Raw genomic sequence first — 19097 nt, 5'->3', positions numbered from 1 at the left:
TAGTAACCCTCAGAACATTGTAGTAACCACTCAAAAATAACCTAGTAACCACCCATCACCCTAGTAAGCCTAAAAACACCCTACTAATGCTCAGAACACCCTAGTAAACCCCAGAACACCATAATAACTGCTCAGAAATATCATATTAACCACTCAGATCACCCTAGTAACCCATCAGAACCCCTTAGTAACCACTCAAAAATACCCTAGTAACCCTCAGATCACCCTTGTAACCATCAGAACACCCTAGTAACTGCTCACAAATACCCTAGTAACCCTCAGAACACCCTAGTAACCTTAAAAAATACCCTAATAACCACTCAGATCACCCTAGTAACCACTCAGACTACCCTAGTAACCCTCAGAACACCCTAGTAACCTCTCAAAAATACCCTAGTAACCACTCAGATCACCCTAATAACGACTCAGATCACCCTGGTAACCCTCAGAACACCCTAGTAATCTCTCAAAAATACCTTAGTAACCACTCAGATCACCCTAATAACGACTCAGATCACCTTGGTAACCCTCAGAACACCCTAGTAATCTCTCAAAAATACCCTAGTAACACTCAGATCACCCTGGTAACCCTAAGAACACCCTAGTAATCTCTCAAAAATACCCTAGTAACCACTCAGATCACCCTAATAACAGCTGAAACACATCACAGTAACCACTCTGATCGCCCTAGTAACCCTCAAAACACCCTAGTAACCCTCAAAACACCCTAGTACCCCCAGGTCACCCTAGTAACCCTTATAACACACTAGTAACCACTCACAAATACCTTAGCAACCACTCACATCATCCTAGCAACCCTCAAAACACCATAGTAACCATCAGAATACCCTAGTAACGCTCAGAACACCATAATAAGCACTCAATATATACCACCATACATCTTGTTTTGGTGTCTTCCAGGGGGATCACTTGTTAATTAGGGGTGTTCATTAGTGTTAATTAGGTGAGTCAGACCCCCCCCCCCCCCCACCTCATACCTAGCCCTACTGAACACACACACACGCACACACACACACACACACACATAGTGTGAGCTCTACTGTCAGCACAGGGACTGGTGGGAAAACCCCGTCTGTCAGAGCCTCATCAGTCCTGCTGTTCATTTACAAACGGAAGCGGCAGAGGAATAATCCCATAATATCAGCATGTGCCAAACTCTCAATCCAGCAGAGATCAACACATCACTTATTAGCCTACAGGAGTCAGAATCTGCCTATATCTCAGAGAATACACCCTGCGGCTGTGTGTATGATATAGTTCAGCAATGGCACACATGTGAGAGGGGGATTTTCCTCAACATCAGCAAATGGGATTTAGATTTTATGCAAGAGTTCAATATACACGCTCATATTGAGGGAGTTACGGTTTAGAAATAAATAAAGTTGATGTTGTGTCTAGAGCTCGTTAAAGTTGGTCCTCAGTTGGCCGTACAGTGCTGTGCAGAGGTAAAACAGGAAAAAGGAAAATATTAATAATAATATAAATAGAGGGCGGCATGGTGGCTCAGTGGTTAGCAAGTGGCCTCAGTGGCCTCACAGTAAGAAGGTCACTGGTTCGAGTCCCGGCTGGGTCAGTTGGTGTTTCTGTGTGGAGTTTGCATGTTCTCCCCGTGTTGGTGTGGGTTTCCTCCGGGTGCTCCGGTTTCCCCCACAGTCCAAACACATGCGCTATAGGGGAACTGATGAACTAAATTGGCCGTAGTGTGTGTGTGTGTGTGTGTGTGTGTGTGTGTGTGTGTGTGTGTGTGTGTGTGTGTGTGTGTGTGAATCAAGGTTATTATAGTTAACAGTAACAAATGAAAACTAGAATAGAAAAATGATTGTCGATTACTGAAATAAAAATATAAACGAGAGTTATTTAAAAACTAGAACTGACTGAAACTGTATTGTGTTCATACTAAACTAACTGAAACTAACTCAAATCATAGCAGAAACCGCCTTCATTTTCGTCTTTGTAAAGTATTCAGTACAGAAGCCTTTTAGAAGAGAATCTATTATATATTATAGAGCTGGTCAATCCTCGCTGTTGCTCCCGCGACAAAAACAATGAGTGGACCTGACAGCAGCAGGGTGACAGTGTTAAATACGACCCGAGCAGACACTTAAAAGTGTTAATGTTACACATTTGTGTCCAATAATGGGTTTTATTTCTGTATTAGTGATCCTGATCATGAACGAATCAATCTTTTTAACTGGATCTTCTAAGTGAATCAGTTGAACTAGTTCGCCAAATCAAACTGAATCATTTGATTCGTGTCTCCAGTAAGCACTTATCCACAAACTAGGGCTCTGCAATTAATTAAAGATTCAGTTTCGATTTTGGCTTCTAACGATTATGAAAACATTAATGGAGATAAACGATTATTGCATCATATACCGCCCCCTTTCCAGCTGTACACATTTGTTGCTCTGCAAATCTTTACTAAAACATGACTAAAAGCATGAACTTTTGAAGCAGGGATGTGCATCGTTACCTGATGAACATTCGAATCATTCATGTTTTTAAAAGCACAAACGAGAGCGCATGCTGTTGTGTGTGTGTGTGTGTGTGTGTGCTCAGCCTCAGAGACCAGCAAAGCACACACATCTAAAGTCATCTTAATCTGAGCGCTTTAATGGTCAAATGTGTGTCAGAGCGCGGTGTTGAGTGATTATTCATATTAACTCTCATTTGTGTAATAAACAAACCAGTTGAAAATCAAAGACATGAGAAAGAGAAACCATATCAGAGCCGCACTGCTCTTAAAGAGACAGCGCACAATATTCCTGCTGCCCACTGTCTTTATCAGTAATCAAACAACCAAAGGAGAAAATCCCTCACTGCTCTTGACTGAAGGACTGCTGGAGCTGTAATTAAAGTGTTTTTCTTACAGTGAAGATGCTTAAAGCTCAGTTTGTTTCATATTTTTATTCTATTGTATTTATTTCCCTTATTTACAGGGAGGAAAATAACTGAATATATACAGTTAAAGTCAGAATTATTCGCCCTCCTGAATTATTAGCGACCCTTTTCCTTCAATTTCTGTTAAATGGAGAGATGATTTATTTCAGCACATTTCTAAACATAATAGTGTTAATAACTCATTTCTAATCACTGATTTCTTTTATCTTTACTATGATGACGACATAATACTTTGAATACTTGTATTTTGAAGAATATCTGATTAAAGTGTGATTCAAAGGCTTAATTAGGGTAATTAGGCAAGTCATATATGTATAACAGTAGTTTCTTTTGCAGACAATAAGAAATATATATTGCTTAAAGGGGCTAATAATATAGACCTTAAAATAGGTTTCAGAATATTTAAACCTGCTTTTATTCTAGCTGAAATGAAACAAATAAGACTTTTCCAGAAGATAAAATATTAGAGGAAATACTGTGAGAAATTCCTGAATCTGTTAAACATCATTTGGGAAAATTGATTAAAAAAAAATAAAGAATTCACAGAAGGGCGAATAATTTTGACTTTAACTGATAATCGTTTTGAATAATTGTGATTACAATTATGTCCAAAATAATCGTGATGATGATTTTTCCCATAATCGAGCAGCCCAAGCACAAACAGGGCTTCATTTCACCTCTAAAATCAGCACCTCATTTTATGGACCCCCCTCCTCACATGGCTCTTCACTTTCTTCCACGACTCTACAAACATCTTCACTTTCGTCCGCCAATCCCCTCGGTTCAGTTTCACCCGCGATAACCCATCCCCGACCCTCCCTCGCTCTTCACTTTCGTCCATAACCCCGCCAACCCCGTCCGACACCGCCATCTCCTCTGGTAACATGCCGGATCGGTTATCCCGATCTGTTCCGGGATCTCGCTATTAAGCACTGCCCACAAAGACTTGCTTAACGTGCCTGATAGCCCTCTGACTCGAAATTACCCACTATATACTGAGTTATTCAGTTATTAGAACAGTACACAGAGATCAGATTGGAGAGCAGGTTAACTCATAATAATGCATGTGTGATTCAGTGAAGCGAACACAAACAGTACAGGACAGCCTGCTGTGACTGAACTCAACTTGAACAACTGCAGCGCGGGTAAACCGAGGGCTTACTGAGAGGATCTGGTGAAGTTTATTTCATAACAGAGAGTCCTAATGGAGTTTAAATAAGTCAGTCATGCTTCAGTCGGGTTGTGGAACTTAATTTGAAGAAACTGTTCAGATCATGCTGATGTTTAACTGACTGATATTAGGATTGCTGAATACTTATTTCTGATATGCTGAGCCCAAACCTGGGAGGATTGTCATGACAGATCCGGATCTGTGTATCTAACCCCAGAGCAGCCTTGCACACATATTGAACGGTACTTAGGCCTGCTATCTTGTGGGCTCTTCTATTTGAATTTGGGGATGGATAGATGAGAGTGATCATGTGTCCTCTGAATACAGGCTTCAAAAATATACCTTTGGTTGAGTTATTATTCAATATTCTGATGATTTTGTATTTTGCACCTAACAAATTTATAAATAAAAAAAATAATTAATACTGAAAGTAATAAAACCTAAACTAAAACTAAGAAATTTTAAATATAAAACCTAATAAAACTAGTAGATCTGCCTCTAAAAACTGATTAAAAATGACTGAATTTTAAAACAAAAAGTCAAAAGTAAATCAAAACTAAAACTAATGAAAAATACAAAACTAGAACCTTGGTGTGAATGTGTGTATGGGTGTTTCCCAGTACTGGGTTGCAGCTGAATTGGGCATCCGCTGTGTAAAACATATGCTGGAATAGATGGCGGTTCATTCCGCTGTGGCGACCCATAAAATAGAGACTAATGAAAATGAATGAATGAATAATATAAATAGATAAAAGCAAAGATCCTCAGACATTATTTACATTTAATATATATATATATATTTAGCTTTGATTGTGTGTCATTATTGTCATTATGTAAGCTGGAGCAGATTATTTGTGTGTCCCAGAGCAAAACTTTGTTTCCCGGATGAATGAATCAGTTTTTAAATGAATCGTTTGAGTTAGTGACTCATTTCTAAAGACAGTCGGTTGCTATGTTCCTGTTTGAATCAGTTGAATCAGCAGATTGATTGAGTAAATGATTCAGTGAATCACTGATTGAGACAGTGACTTTAATGTCATATCTGGTCAGTTTTTACAATATAGCACTGTAGCTGTCAAATAACTGTAAAACTGACAATTAAACAACTTCAAACTTCCAGCAGAGAACGTGAATCAAAACAAGTTCATATTAAGCGAGTCACATTTTATACTCATTTTCTGTTTTGCCGATGAAAGTAGTTCAAAGAAACCCGTAAGAGATTATATGTGACTTAATTGTGCTTTTCCTGAATGAATGAATCAGTTTCTGAATGAATCATTTGAGTCAGTGATTCAGTGATTCATTTATGACGGTCAGTTGCTATGTTTCTATTTGAATCAGTTGAATGAACAGACTGATTGAGTGAATGATTCAGTGAATCACTCCTTATATCCAGGGTTATCCACATCCACATATACAGAGAGAGAGAGAGAGAGACCGAATCGCACATGCTCACATGCACTCACACATTTACACACACACCCAGACTCAAACACACACACACACACACACACACACACACACACACACACACGATCACGCATACGTGTTTTGCTATACTTGTGAGGGCCATGACCCAGCAGCATGTTGTGAGGACCCCCCTTTCTGTTAATGCTAGGAAAATAAAAAAAATAGTAGTGCCACTAGAGGGGAGCAGACAACCAGGAAATCACTTTAAATCTGTAAAAACACCATGTTCACAGAAATGGTGAGGTCGGGAGAGGAGTTGCGAGGACCGCACTGTTACTAGGCAGATTTCAGTTTGACGGTTATGGGTAGCGCTTATTAAAAGTGATCAGAGATGCTGATTTTAGTCCAAATAACACTTTTAATCACTGAATAATTAGTTTGATTATCATTTTAATTACTCAAACGGTTCAAAATGCGGATATATTTTGTTAATAGCCTGCTGATTTCATATGATTGGATAATATAGTCTCGACTAAGGAAACTCTGCTATATCACACAATGGCCATTTTATTAGGTCGGTCATGGTCATAGACACCCATTTCTATTTTTGTGTGTCCATAAACACGAACCCTGACAACATTTGGTTGATTTAAGAAATGAACTTACTATAATGAGTGATGAAACGGATCGAGGTTGATTCCATCCACACAGATCTTTCTCTACAGAACGCACGTGAGCTGCGGGTTAACTGTAATTCATTCATCATGGAGGAATGACGTCTGTCCATCTCGCGTTCATCTGAACTGCTGCGTAAACTGAGTAAGAGAGCAAATGACGAATCCATGCGCGCCGCAGCACTTCAGGAGTATCGACTCACTGCAAACTGATGATTCACTAAATGATGATTCAGTAAACAATGATTCTTTAGTCGCGTTTGACTAAAGAAAGTCAGTCATGATGACACTTGCTCCATGCGAACACCTTATAAAGCAGGCTAATAATAATAATACTTGTTATATATTTTTTTCCAGAGATTTGTCAGCTGTTTACTGCTGCATGTTTTCATATTTATTTTTTTACAGTAGATATTGCTTTTAATGCATGTTGAATGACAGTATAGATGATAAATAACTCATAATTGTTTAAAAACAATATTTGGTTACACTTTATTTTAAGGTGTCCTTGTTACAGCATTATTATACATTTAAATACCAAGTAATAGTAATTAACTACATGCACTTACTATATAGTTAGGATTATGGTTGGCGTACATGTAACATTTGTAACAAGGACACCTTAAAATAAAGTGTTACCCAATAATTGTTTGTTAATCTGTTGATATCTTCAGGGTACTTTCAAAACAACATTTTTATTAAATTCTCTAACCGGCTTATATTATGATAAAGAATAGCAGCTGAATTAAAATCTGTGATATGAGCCGCACTGAGTTTGAGCAGTTGGAACAGAAAACAAGACAAAAAAACTGCAGTTAAAGTTTAAACTGATGATAAAAAACCACTCTAATCTCAGACATGGTCTTGGTCACAAGTTTATTTTAGTTTTAGCAGTTGAGTGAAATACCAACTTAGATAAAAAGTATAGATAAACAAAACCGGTTATTTGACAAGCACCACATTACAAGCTCCAAAATGAGAAATCAGAGAACATGGTAATTTATTTATAACAGAAATATTTTATTTAATAAAAAAATCGACACAGAATACCTGTCAAAAACAGGTTCACAAGCCCAACATCTAACAACATAGTCAGCTCTAAAAGTACACATCTGGATGGCAAAACTAAAGGAAGAAAAGCGTAAAGTTTTGTTTGTTGTGCAGAATAAAGAGTCAGAAAATCAGGATGAATTTAAGAGGGAGAGAGGATAGTTAAAGGTTACTTTACTTCTTTAAAGAACAGAAATTTATCAATCAGTTTCTTCTTTGTGATTGGATTACATTGTAAACATGATTTTTGACATCTCTCCAGCCCCTGGTTTGAAGCACTGGTTCTTTCTGTAGGCACTTTAATGAAAGTTCCTGGGAAAGACAAATGTTTAGTGTTATGCAGGTCCCTTGCTGTCGCCAAACCACTTTTTTTCAGCATCACTCCAGGGAATGTTCGTTCTGCCTGGAAGAACCTACAGAAAAGAATCAGAAAAGCACATGATTCCATCAGTCATAAGTAAACATGTATATTAAGTAAGTATGACTTTGCTGGAGGGATAATAACAATAAAATCACTATGTATACATCTATTATAGTCCTTGTGTATTGCATTATTTTACATGTGAACTGAACAACACCTAAACTGAAGAATGTAGTAATATAGTAGTAGTAGTAAGAGCAGTAATATCAGTGGAGGCAGTGGTAGATATTTTAGCATCAGTAGCAGCTTTCGTAGCTTTTAGAAAATTATATGAGTGTAGTAAAGATGACAGAGAGACAATCATTTCAATTTCTATGAGGGTTCATGTTTTTGCTTTATGAGCATATATTTTAAATATTGATGTAGTACACATCACAAAAAGTCTAAATAATAGGGATCCTAAAACTAATCCATAAAATTGATAATAGGGGTGTGACGATAACTGCATCACTGCCTTACCGCCATAATGAGATGTCAACCGCGGTGATGTGGCTATTACCGTCATCACCGCCCATTTTAGTTTAGTATTTATTTTTGCTTGTGAATCTTTCAGGATTGTATAGAAAAACAGAATAAACTAAATAAAAGGAATAAAAGGCCTGACCTGAGTATTTTCCACTTAAATTACAAATTTAGATTACAAAACGAAATCACTGAATCCTTTTTAAAACCAGCATAGGCTGTTTTTATTTTAAGCTTATTTTAATAAAGCAGACCTACTAACTCAAATCAATCGCTCCACAGAAAATAAGCATTTTAACGCACCGCTGTAATTTCTATATCCCAATCCCTTTATCAACATGTTTAATAAAAGGCATTATTTTAAAGATTATAACCTGAGAATATGATTTACCTCAGCGCTGCACTTTTCTCCTTCACCCTCGCGCTGAGTTCAGGTGACGGAGTGTTGTGAAGTAGTTAAACTCTCAAACTGGCACAGGATTATCAGTATATTAATATAGGCTTTGCTAAAATGCTGGTCAAATGTAGGTCTTTTTTCACAGCTATAAACAGACGCGCATGCTGCGACCACGGTGATGAGGCAACAATCGCATATATTTTGACTTATTTAAAGGGCACCTATGGTAAAAAATCTACTTTTCAAGCTGTTTAGACAGCCATATGTGCATGTATGGTGTATAGAGCGTCATATTGGGGTGATATAAACACACCCAGTGCTTTTTTTTCAATTTAACAACATAAAAAACGGTGGACCAATTGGAGCGGTGTTCAAACCGACTGCAACTTTACATTGGAGCGGTCCCCCCACCCACCAAAATTGATTGACAGGCGCGTCATCATATCCTCAGTTTGTTGATTCACGTCCGCCATTTTCAGCGTGAGTCGAAGCGATATCACTAAAGGAACACGCTAGCTCTATTTTTAGATGCAAGGCTCATTGGGCTCAACACAAGATCAATATTCTCCACATTATCGCTCTAATCGGAATTATTGGTTGTATCTTTAGGTAGGTTTGCAAACATGTGTACTTCTTATTGAGTCTACCTTATACTTCAGCCATTTGCATTTCTCACGATCCCAGAAGCTCCCTGTGATCTTAACTAGCATGCGTTTTACAATTCTAATCATAGGTTTCTATCAGGGTACACTCAAGTCGACGGCTGGGTGCCGCGGACCGCTGCAGAAACCTATGTTTAGAATTCAAAAATGCATGGCGCGACGATTCGGAACACTTGATGTTTCTGCCGCGCCACAGAGAGTGTCTGGTGTGCCGTGTCGCAGCTTCGAGCGGCTCATCCGGTGCCTCAGTCAAAGTTAATTCAGTGTGCGTGGTTATTAGTTTCTGTGTACAAGCTCGGCACTTGAAACTAGCACACAGTTGGCTGTAAAACTGTACAAAGACACAAATGATTTTGTACTCTCTGCTTGGTCTGTGTCAGAGTTGTACATGTACGACTGAATGCTGATTCTCTCCTCTCAGTCTGCCTCTGTTGCAAACACAGAGCGGGTGAGCTCATGGCCCCGCCCCCTTGTTACGTTGGGCGGGAAGCCGAAACTAATTTACATGTGAAGCAACACACCCCTAAATCAGTGAGCTGTGGACACGCCCCCAACATGACACTTTTTAACACATTATAATAAAACAATCTGAATTGTGTTTTGAACTGAACCTAAACTGGCACACTCAGAAGAGCCAGAATATTAATATTAAATCATAAAAAAAGAGGTAAACTATGTGCCCTTTAAAGTAGGCTATAGGCTATATAATAATTTTGTGTAAAGACATTTATAAAAATATGTAGCTAATATATCACAGGGGTTTGTGTAGCAGCAATTAGAATGGAGCATAATTAAATCCTTTTCTCCCGTGGAGCGAAACAAACACTACACAGTTGTGTAGCGGATGGGGACGCACAAGAATATACAATTCAGATATTTTTGTTGGAAGAAAAATATTCTTTGAACGAATTTTGTTTTGTACAATTTGTATCTTAGTTTTTGTGGGTTAGTTATTTACAAAATAAACATGAATAACTAATAAACTTTGAGGTGAAGCGATGTGCCTCAGGGTCCGCTATATGCCGCGGCTAAAACACAAACTGGTCTGTTAAATACAATCGTAATATAAATAAAATAAAAGTGAAATATTCAGTTTGGAATATTGAATCTTTGTTAACTGTATCAAAAATAAAAGAGCAGCCTATATTAACACTCTTTATGACAAACATCCATTGATCGATCAGTTTTGCTTTAGTTTAATCAGAGTTTGAACTTTCTGATATTTTAGGCAAAGTGGTCTGCATAACCAATGATTGAACTTATCCACCTGCGACCCACCCATAATTAAACATCATGTAGGCGAGCTGGCTTTTTGATTACCTGAACCGTGTATTAACGGCTGCACCAGCATAACAGAGATCTGCGTATTAATAGCAGCACCAGCAGATATAAGAGAGTTTGTTTCATAACAGCGTTTTATGCTTTATAAATATCCAATATTAAGAGAGTGACTCCATAAGGTACATAACCTGCGCACACTTGATTATTACTTGAATGTGTAAAGTCATGGACGCATCTCACAGCGCAAAGCATAACTTATCCTTTATATGTTCATGCTTAATATGTCTTGATGAGGTCTATCTATTGAAAGGGTTACCTACAATGGAGTATATATAGGCTATATATGAGCTACATAGCAGGGACGTTAAGGTTGTATGTAACCCTTTCAGTAGATAGGCCCTGAGGCACATCGCTTCACCTCAAAGTTTATTAGTTATTATTGTTTATTTTGTAGATTACTGACCGACAAAAACTAAGATACAAATTGTACAAAACGAAATGCGTTAATTGTAAAAAATATATGAATTGAAACACAACTGTGCAGTGTTTGTTTCGCTCCTCTGGAAAAAAGGATAATGCTCCACTGTAATTGCTGCTAAACAAACCCCTGTGATATATTAGCTACATTTAAAAAAAAAAGTCTTTACACACAATTATTATAGCATATAGCCTACTTTAAATAAGTCAACATATATGCGATTGTTGCCTCATCACCGTGGTCACAGCTCGCGCTTCTGTATAGCTTCTGTAAAAAAATACCCACATTTGACCAGCATTTTAGCAAAGCCTATATTAATATACTGATATTCCTGTGCCAGTTTGACACTGTAAATTAAACTGAGGAGAGTTTAACTACTTCACAACACTCCGTCACCTGAACTCAGCACGAGGGTGAAGGAGAAAAGTGCAGCGCTGAGGTAAAATCATATTCTCAAGTCATAATCTTTAAAATAATGACTTGCATTAAACATGTTGATAAAGGGACTGGGATATAGAAATTACAGCGTTAAAACTGCTTATTTTCAGTGGAGCGATTTTATTTATATATATATATATATATATATATATGTGTGTGTGTGTGCGGGTAACCGACATACCGCATGATTTCTTGCTTCAACACTGCGATAACAGAAAATCCGTTACCGTCACAGCCTTAATTGATAATCATTGATAGACATTTGTTGTCAATTAATGGTATTATCAATTAGTTGGAGTGTGACAACAAAATAACTCAAAATGCTGAAGAGTTGAGATCAACCAGCATGAGGATAAAGTGTGCATCCTAGAGACTTTAAATTAGTTAATAAGGTAACCTAAAATGTAACTGTAACCTTAAAGTTATTCTATTATTATTGAAGTATCGGATCAGGTTTCGGTAGATACTCGAAATCAAAGGACTCTGACTCGAGGGCAAAAATACCGGACCGGGACATCCCTAATCTGTATAGAAAAAGTTCATCAATTATCTGAATAACATAGCTAACAATCTTACCATTTCCATTACCAGTCTTAGACGTTCTGTTTTCTTTGGTCTGTGTGGGAGTCAGGGCTTTCTGGGTAAAGAAAAGAGACAGCTTGTGATATATAAACTAAAAACTGACTTATTAATTACTGAACTCTATAAGCCTGAAAGTCTAAGCTGTATATAATCAAACTGCAAACCATCCAAGTTGGAATAATATGCCTCGTCATGCTCACGTCTACATTTCTGCCTTCTAGATAACTCTGTAACACAAGAAAATAAACATCAGATTATCACAAGTTATATCTGTATAGAAAAAGGTCATTAATTATCTGAATAACTACATTATTCAGATCCCTTTTTTCTGTTTATGTGTTTATGAGCTTGATTGCATATATATATATATATATATATATATATATATATATATATATATATATATATATATATATATATATATATATACACATACATACATATTTGATAGTAGAGAATGCGCCGCTTCGCGGTGTAGAGAAACCTGCTTTCCGAGAAATAATGGCGGCGGAATAATGAAGCAAGATACTAGGGATGTGAACCTACACTGGTCCTAGGTTCAGTTCTGTTATGATTATCATGCCATTGATTTGGTTCAATTCGATGTCTCGGTGCATTGACGATGCTTTCCATACATAATTAGATTTTTTCTTCACAACACAAGATTTTTTTTAATTAAAATCTATAAATATATTAATATTTATATTTGATTTGTAATACAGTTTTGTTCTTAAATACAGCAGTCAGATATATGAACTGTACCCTTAATTTGATCTGCTCAAGAAAACACTCTTTCTGAATGTATCAAACAAAACTCCAGTACATGCACAGAAGACAGCATGAGCATTTATAGCAAATAAACTAATGTAAACATTATCCCGCTTGCTTTTTGAGCGCTGTCAATTGAGGTCTTACACCTTTATGATTGGTCATTGCCTTCACCCGCTCAACAGAAAGGGCTGCGACCTCAACGAAAAAAAGTTCTGTTATTACCGTGAAAATTGGTTAGGCATGGATAACACGCAACTCAATAGGCACAACTTTTATTGTAATTTTAAATGTAAAAATAAAATGTATGTTATGCTATCATAAGTGGGGTTTTTTTCGTGAAATTGTCCGGTTGGCATTTGTAAAAAAATAATAATAATAAAAAATTAGGCTATTAGGCCTACTTGTGATTTTATTTATCTAGTTAGCCTATTTAATAACTTGTTTTCAGGTTACATTTTCATTTGAAGGCAATACGCTTACAAGTAAAAAACAAACAAACAAAGATATTCTAACTGTATTAAAGCCATCAAAATAGGTCTACATTATATTTTCAAATCCACATCACGCACTATATACCTATTTCACTTTATAACACTGCAAACTTGACTTCGCAGGCTGATCATCTTTAAAGATATTTTAAGTGTCCTAACTTGAGACTGCTGCCTCATAATGGGATGTTTCTTTACACAACCGTTAAAGTGCACTTTAGCAATGTCAAAATTAAAGCAAACATTCAAAAGGGTTCTGCGTTTTGTCAACTGTATAGCTTAATTGTAATAATAATGAATATAATAAATGATAATATTATTTATAGTGTAGACTACTGAGGGACTGTGCAGTGTCCGACTAAACCTTTTTATTTCTAACTAAAAAACATAAAATGACTGGCAGCTGCGTCCCTGCTGAAATTTATTTAACAACAAATTTTTTTAGCGTTTCTTTCCATTTAGAGCTCAAGAGAGTTTTATTTTAAGATTTGATTAACCAAAACATGAAATGAATTAGGCTGTTGGCCTTCATGAAATCCACTAGTCCAGTTTTCTCCTGTGTGAAATTAGAGAGCACCTCCGCCGCCGCGTGCACATTTTAAAGGCTATATACCCCCCCCCCCCCCCCCCACCACCGGCAGTTGTTGGTGATTTCCCACCCCGGTAGTAAAAAATTGTCACCGTCACAGCCCTAGGTTTATTGCGCAGTCTGTTTCAGGTTCTCAAAATAGGTTGTTTTCACATGACGTCATTGCTGACACGTGACTCAGATGGAGGGCAGGAAGTGGTTCTTCATAAGATTCGCTACCAGAACATTAAAATATTTGTTTTATGTTGTTTCTAATAGTTTAAAGTGGCTAATATAAAGAAATGCCGAACAGCTTTTATAGACTTTCAAAAGCTTTTGCTCATAAAGTGGTAAAAGTTCAAGAAATGTAAAAAAGGTGGCGTGTGATAAACATTTACTCAACACATCTATGTGTACAAACTTTTTTTGAACGCTATAATTCGTAACAGCACCAATAAAGATTATATACAGGCCTAGCTGTGTGTATAAATATATTAATGTGTTATATAAAATCAGATACAAACACCAGCACACTTATACAATATCAAAGAAAAGATAAATAACGTACTCTGCCATGTAATCGCTGTAATGAAATCTCTGGCTTGTTTTGCATTAATCCAAGTCTTTACTGGCGTTTGGCAGAATAAACACCTGTTACATTAAGGTCTATATGCGCAGAAGCGGTGAATGTTTGTTAATGGTAAGTTCACTGGACAAAACTAGACGATTATTATTGTGGAGCACTTTACCTCCTTACAAAAATAAATAAATAATAATGTAGACTATGCGTCCATGCTTTTGTCTGCTTTCATCTGTTATTTTGTGATGTCTGGAAGATCCACATGGGGAAAACTATAGTAATTTATAATAAAAGATGTTTTTGAACCACGTAGTAAAGTGTATAATGTGTAGAACTCTTATTGAACAATGAATGCTAGCGAAGGTAATGAATTCTACCAAATACTGTAGCATAGTAAACTAATAAACTGTAATACTGCTGCATTGTGATCGTGTATGATTATAGCGTAGAGAAGAGAAGCCTCTTAAATAATTTGTTTATTACTACAGTAGTCTTCCCACAGCAACAATTACTATGACAGTTTAATTAATTAAAGTATTTATTTTTTCATGTGATATAATAGCTTATACACTGTCTACTGCCTCGATGACAGGCAAACATATTTTAGTTGAGTACAAAACTCGGCCCTCTTCATGATATAAGTATCATGCCCAACATATGTGCTTATTTTCTATTTATATCTTATACAGAAAGATAGAAATATGGTATAAATCACAAAAATACACTTTCCTCTATGACTCCCATTCAGTTTTTAGTTCCTGCCCTCCATCTAAATTTTGTGCGTCACCAGAACCAAATGATTGAAAACAACCTTCAGCAATGTGCCAACAATACACCTTAACACACCTCTATTTTGGACCAGAACACCCATGAGTCCACAAAGTAGCGCACATGGATTTACTATTTAAACAACGTGGTGCAAAACAGAAAGTATGGGAGTATGATAGGGCCCACAGAGTTAATCTGTTACCTGCTCATCATGATCATCTCTCTAAGCCTGGCCAGGGTGGTGATGCTCTCTCAGTCTCTTTCTGTCTTGAACTTTCTCTGATATCTGTATGAATATATAGTGTTAGACACTCAATAACAATCATATTGTGTCCATTACTTATCAAACACTCAGTTCACGAGTTCACACTGACAGATATTTGACTAAATAGAATATGCATATTTGGTGTGCTGTCCGGGGAGAGCGCTCGGGAAGACACCCTAACTCGTGTTATTTCCCTTATCAGGATAGAGAGAGTTAGGGTCCGAGCGCAGTGTCTAGCCCGGCTTCAGAATGCTCCCCAAAGATGCAATTTATAGAAGGACAGCAACCAGACAGATATCATGGTCTCTCCCAAAATGCTAGCCTTGAAAATTTGGAGGGGTGCTGTACCGCATTGGGAAAGAGTGAAAAATGGCTCCGGTGGGTGCAGTGATGCAGATGTGACTCCTTGGGAGCTGTTAATGCTTGGCAGTGATGAAATGTAAATGTGTACTCCAGAAGGAGCCGCCACTGTTGAGGCAGTAATCTGCAGTGTTGTGATATGATTTCTATATCAATATTGATTGCGTCTCTGGTGGGTGCGGTCGCTGTACTTGCAGTGGTGCATTATAATGGTGTGCGTCTCCAGTGGGAGCTGCTACTGCACTAGCAGTGCGTCTCCAGTGGGAGCTGTCACTGCACTAGCAGTGGGAACTGTCACTGCACTCGCAGTGCGTCTGCAGTGGGAGCTGTCACTGCACTCGCAGTGCGTCTCCAGTGGGAGCTGTCACTGCACTCGCAGTGCGTCTGCAGTGGGAGCTGTCACTGCACTCGCAGTGCGTCTCCAGTGGGAGCTGTCACTGCACTCGCAGTGCGTCTCCAGTGGGAGCTGTCACTGCACTCGCAGTGCGTCTCCAGTGGGAGCTGTCACTGCACTCGCAGTGCGTCTCCATTGGGAGCTGTCATTGCACTAGCAGTGCGTCTGCAGTGGGAGCTGTTACTGCACTAGCAGTGCGTCTCCAGTGGGAGCTGTCACTGCGCTAGCAGTGGTGCATAATAAGGTGTGGGATCTGTCACTGCACGCAGTGCATCTTCAGTGGGAGCTGTCACTGCACTAGCAGTGCGTCTGCAGTGGGAGCTGTTACTGCACTAGCAGTGCGTCTCCAGTGGGAGCTGTCACTGCGCTAGCAGTGGTGCATAATAAGTTGCATCTCCCGTGGGAGTGGTCACTGTGCTAACAGTGGTGCGTAATAAGGTGTGCATCAGCCGAAGGAGTGGTGCGTAATAAGGTGTGCATCTGCCGAAGGAGTGGTCAATGCGCTAGCAGTGGTGCGTAATAAGGTGTGCATCTGCCGAAGGAGTGGTCACTGCGCTAACAGTGGTGCGTAATAAGGTGTGCATCAGCCGAAGGAGTGGTCACTGCGCTAGCAGTGGTGCGTAATAAGGTGTGCATCTGCCGAAGGAGTGGTCACTGCGCTAACAGTGGTGCATAATATTAAGGTGTGCGTCTCCTGTAGGAGTGGTCACTGCGCTAACAGTGGTGCGTAATAAGGTGTGCATCTGCCGAAGGAGTGGTCACTGCGCTAACAGTGGTGCGTAATATTAAGGTGTGTGTCTCCTGTAGGAGCGGTCACTGCGCTAACAGTGGTGCGTAATAAGGTGTGCATCAGCCGAAGGAGTGGTCACTGCGCTAGCAGTGGTGCATAATATTAAGGTGTGCGTCTCCTGTAGGAGCGGTCACTGCGCTAGCAGTGGTGCGTAATAAGGTGTGCATCTGCCGAAGGAGTGGTCACTGCGCTAGCAGTGGTGCATAATATTAAGGTGTGCGTCTCCTGTAGGAGCGGTCACTGCGCTAGCAGTGGTGCGTAATAAGGTGTGCATCTGCCGAAGGAGTGGTCACCACGCTAGCAGTGGTGCGTAATATTAAGGTGTGCGTCTCCTGTAGGAGTGGTCACTGCGCTAACAGTGGTGCGTAATAAGGTGTGCATCTGCCGAAGGAGTGGTCACTGCGCTAACAGTGGTGCGTAATAAGGTGTGCATCAGCTGAAGGAGTGGTCACTGCGCTAACAGTGGTGCGTAATATTAAGGTGTGTGTCTCCTGCAGGAGTGGTCACTGCGCTAACAGTGGTGCGTAATAAGGTGTGCATCTGCCGAAGGAGTGGTCACTGCGCTAACAGTGGTGCGTAATATTAAGGTGTGTGTCTCCTGTAGGAGCGGTCACTGCGCTAGCAGTGGTGCGTAATAAGGTGTGCATCTGCCGAAGGAGTGGTCACTGCGCTAACAGTGGTGCATAATATTAAGGTGTGCGTCTCCTGTAGGAGCGGTCACTGCGCTAACAGTGGTGCGTAATAAGGTGTGCATCTGCCGAAGGAGTGGTCACTGCGCTAACAGTGGTGTGTAATAAGGTGTGCATCAGCCGAAGGAGTGGTCACTGCGCTAGCAGTGGTGCGTAATAAGGTGTGCATCTGCCGAAGGAGTGGTCACTGCGCTAGCAGTGGTGCGTAATAAGGTGTGCATCAGCCGAAGGAGTGGTCACTGCGCTAACAGTGGTGCGTAATAAGGTGTGCATCAGCTGAAGGAATGGTCACTGCGCTAACAGTGGTGCATAATATTAAGGTGTGCGTCTCCTGTAGGAGTGGTCACTGCGCTAACAGTGGTGCGTAATAAGGTGTGCATCTGCCGAAGGAGTGGTCACTGCGCTAACAGTGGTGCGTAATATTAAGGTGTGTGTCTCCTGTAGGAGCGGTCACTGCGCTAGCAGTGGTGCGTAATAAGGTGTGCATCTGCCGAAGGAGTGGTCACTGCGCTAGCAGTGGTGCATAATATTAAGGTGTGTGTCTCCTGTAGGAGCAGTCACTCCGCTAACAGTGGTGCGTAATAAGGTGTGCATCAGCTGAAGGAGTGGTCACTGCGCTAACAGTGGTGCGTAATATTAAGGTGTGCGTCTCCTGTAGGAGTGGTCACTGCGCTAACAGTGGTGCGTAATAAGGTGTGCATCTGCCGAAGGAGTGGTCACTGCGCTAGCAGTGGTGCATAATATTAAGGTGTGTGTCTCCTGTAGGAGCGGTCACTGCGCTAGCAGTGGTGCATCATAATAAAGTGTGTGTCTCCTGTAGGAGCGGTCACTGACACTATCATTAACACTCTGCTAACACTCACCTGCTCATCATGATCATCTCTCTCAGCCTGGCCAGGGTGGTGATACTCTCTTAGTCTCTTTCTGTCTTGAACTTTCTCTGATATCTGTGTGAATATATAGTGTTAGACACTCAATAACAATCATATTAGAGCTGGGCGATATGGCAAAAAAATTATAACGATAATTTTTTTCATATCGGTCGATATTGATAATTATAATGATAAATGTAAAAATCTTCATATTTATCAATTTTATAAGATTTTAACCACACCAATCCCTTTGTGCAGCTGATTTAACACATTTTGTGAAATGTTTTAGCTGTCTGACAATTTAAATAAAATAATAAGCAAAAGAACAGTCTTAATTCAGCATTTACATTTACTGTGAAGTGTAAAAGTGATTACATTAATATTTATTAAGCACCAGGCTTATTAGGTTTTAATATGTTTAATTAACATGAGACAATCAGTGGTACATGAAACTACAACAATTTGTACCTGCTTATTTCCAGAAGGTTTTCTTTGTCCCATTATCTGTAAAACAAAACAATTACCTTTCAGCAAGATCACCACACATTATTATTAAATTACCACAGTGGTATAATTTATTCATTTATTTTAAATAGTGGCCACA

The 19097-nt window shown here is 39.2% G+C and overlaps 1 protein-coding gene across 1 annotated transcript in view; it reads right to left on the bottom strand.

Moving 5' to 3' along the window:
- edar (ectodysplasin A receptor) overlaps nucleotides 1-19097 on the bottom strand; it is a 100499-nt gene that overhangs the window by 58690 nt on the left and 22712 nt on the right. The window lies entirely within an intron of this gene.

Source organism: Danio aesculapii, chromosome 9 (genome assembly GCF_903798145.1).
Source record: "Danio aesculapii chromosome 9, fDanAes4.1, whole genome shotgun sequence".
NCBI lineage: Eukaryota > Metazoa > Chordata > Actinopteri > Cypriniformes > Danionidae > Danio > Danio aesculapii.
The sequence above is the reverse complement of the archived record's forward strand: the minus strand, read 5'-3'. Positions and strand labels throughout refer to the sequence as shown.